The sequence below is a fragment of the Dipodomys merriami genome, unplaced genomic scaffold (genome assembly GCF_024711535.1).
Source record: "Dipodomys merriami isolate MVZ:Mamm:240054 unplaced genomic scaffold, mDipMer1.0.p SCAF_368, whole genome shotgun sequence".
NCBI lineage: Eukaryota > Metazoa > Chordata > Mammalia > Rodentia > Heteromyidae > Dipodomys > Dipodomys merriami.
The window spans coordinates 174,879-178,074 of record NW_027205248.1 but is presented as its reverse complement, the minus strand read 5'-3'; positions in this window follow the sequence as shown (position 1 = coordinate 178,074).

Sequence of the window (3,196 nt, the reverse complement as noted above, 5' to 3'; positions counted from 1 at the left end):
CTCCCGCCGTCCACCCGGGGCGGAAAGGACAGAAGCGGGGGACATCTTCCAATCCACCCTGTGAGCTGGGGCAGGGGTCCTTCCCACCTCCACTGCCCCCACTCCAGAGGTGGCCCCCGACAGTGACACACAGCCCCCGGAGCGCAGCCCTGCAGGGGCGACAGTGTGGCTGGCCGCTGGGCCTCCTTCCCGCCGGTGCCATTAAACCCGTCTTCCTCCCACCACCGCTCGCAGTCCGGCCTGGTCTCTGCCTCGGCCTCGTGCCTTCCTCCGTGGATTCCCGTGGGCCATGCGGCGGCGGGAGGTGTTTGATGCGGCCTGGCGGGGGGGGGGGGGGGCGGGGAGAGGCAAGTGCCACGTGGAGACCCTCCTTCACCAGACAGTGGAGGGGAGGAGGCGGCCACGCGGCTCCCTGCACTTCCCTTACCATTCCCCCCCCCCCCCCTCCTCCTCCTCCTCCTCCTCCTCCTCCTCCTCCTCCTCCTCCTCCTCCTCCTCCTCCTCCTCCTCCTCCTCCTCCTCCTCCTCCTCCTCCTCCCTCTTCCTTCTGGTTGTAAGAAGGAGGCGGGTAGCTTCCTCCATGCCCACATTCCCACACTGTGTGTGCCCACCCCAGGCCCTCCCCCCCCTCCCCCCCCTCCCCAGGGCGGGAGCGGGCTGCCAGCCACACCCTTGCAGGCCCCAAGTAGGTCTGGGGAGGGGAGGCTTAGTGGAGGAAAACACTACCCCAGCAAGGCCAGGAGAGGGACCCTGCCCTCCAGGGACAGGCCTGCAACCGGACCCGGTGCTGTCGCCGCCAGCTGTGGCCACAAGAGGGTGGTACTGTGGCTCCACTGTGGGGCCTGAGCCGCCCAGACAGGTCCTGGAGCTGCGGCTGCAGGGGACAGAGGAAGGAAAGCCCCGTCCTGCCTGTTGCCGTGGCCCCAGGGGGTCCCACAGGTGCCGCAGCCGCAGCTGTGTTTGTGGAGGTGTTTGAACACACACACAGCTGCACGGCTCACTGGGATAAGCCTGGGTCTGCTGCTCCCTGCACAGTGCACGTCCCCCGCGACTCAGAGCTGCTCTCATCCGGGGTTTCCCTGGCTGGCTTTCTCACTCATCAGGTTTGGGGGGAATGCACAGAGGTCTTCTCCATGTCTCCGAGTTTGGATTTCTTGGAGTTGGGAAAAATTCAGGGAGAAAGAATAATGACACAGCAGCCCTTCCTGAGAGCTAACCTGGGCCGCTCTCCAGAGGCGTGACTGACTGGTTGGACGGGGCTCAGGTGTGCCAGGCTCGGTCACGGTCTTCCAGGGGAGAAGCAGATCCTTAGGAGTCGCTTGCCAAAACTCGGGGTACCACATTCCCCCACCATCTGCATCATCTGACAGTGTTCCCGGGAAGGCCGCTCCATGGGGACCCACCAACACCGTGGGCCCGACCCCATAAACAACCTGTGGCGAATGCCATCAAAGGCTAGGGCACAGGAAGGGAGCATGATGGCTTCATTCGGGTGGTCTAGAAGATGGCTCTAGGGATGTAGTATCTGTCAATCACTGGGGATGATCAAAGGCACAAGAGTCTGCCGAGCCCAGGAAGATATGTAGGGGGGGATTCGGTGACGGAAATGGTGAAGTGGTGGAACACAGTATGAAAAAAAAAAAAAAAAACCCAGCCACTGGTACACAAGAAATAGTGATCAGGAAATAGTGCAAGGAATAGGTTGTTGGTCCAGGCTTGTGTGTCTAGCTCACACTGCGTGCTCATTAGAATTTGTGTTCATTTTCCAGGTGGTGAGTGAGAGTGTGCGTGCCACCTGCACAGGTTTGTGACAGGGCTCAGAGGAGATGCAGGGTGTGCGAGCTGGCCCGGTCTTACCTGGGGCGTGGCTACTGAGGGAGGAGACCTTCTGCCTGGCCAAGGCGGGGAAGTGAGAAGTATCGCTGGCCAAGGTTAGGGTTGGCCCTGGACTTGGCGTTCGCTTTCCCTGACTGGAAAGGATCAGGCCTGGATCCCAGCAGTTCCAGAGAAAGGAAGGGGGCACCTGTCACACGCAGAGGCTGCACCCGTTAGAGCAGAAAGGCAGCAGGTGACTTGAGCACACAGAGTCGGGGAGCTGCGGAGTTCTGAGAAGATGCCCATGGCGGTGAGAAGCGCTTAGTGAGTACGGAGCCCACTGGGCCCTGCCTTGAGCCCTCAGATCTTGCACACAGGTACACCAGGGCTTCCCAGCCCCTTGTTAGCTGTACACAAACCTGTACTGGCCAAGCACCCTCCTTTGGACCCTCGCGCCTGCTAGCTGTACGAGCCTGGGCAGGTTAACCCTCTCGGGGTCTCAGTTTTCTCTTCTAAAAAAATGAGAAAAATACTTCGTCCATCATAATATCGATAGAGTCCAGCAGAGAGTTCAGGGAAAACTGTCCTGTGACCCATCCAAGTAAGTCCCTCCAGCTTACCGCAGCTCCAGCCCCCCAGCTGCAGGCCCGGGGAGTGCTCAGACACATCCTCACTGTCCCCACAGCCCTAGGGCTGGAGAGAGCCCTGACGCAGCTGGGGGCCTCATGACCGGGCTCTGCATGGAGTGGAACCAGAGAGCAGACCACACCTTCATCTGTCCCCTGCTTCCAGAGGAACAGAAGGCTCTAGAAAAGGGACAAGGGCTAAGAATGCGGCTCAGTGGTAGAGCACTTGCCTAGCATGCGTGAAGCCCTGGGTTCGAATCCTCAGGACCACATACACAGAAAAAGCCAGAAGTGGCGCTATGGCTCAAGTGGTAGAGTGCTAGCCTGGAGCAAAGAAGCTCAGGGACAGTGCCCAGGCCCAGAGTTCAAGCCCAGGACTGGCAAAATAGAAGGGGGGGGGGGACAACTAGAATTATTATTTTCCAGTTGCTTCTACCCATCCATGCATATATATATATATATATATATATATATATATATATCCATTCACGTATCTATCCATAGATCCATCCATCATCATCTATTTATCCATCATCATCTGTCCATCCATCCACCCACCATTCGTCTATTCATCTATCCATCCATCATCTATGATCCATCCATCTGTCCAATGTGAAGTACGTGCCCTAAGATCACACTGTATTCATTGATACGGACAGAAACAGAGGTTCCCATCCATTTAGTGTGCATGTTCTAGAAAAGAGTATGCGGTAGTGCCAGCCTAGATTTTTGGGGACTGAGAGGCCCAAGTTCAC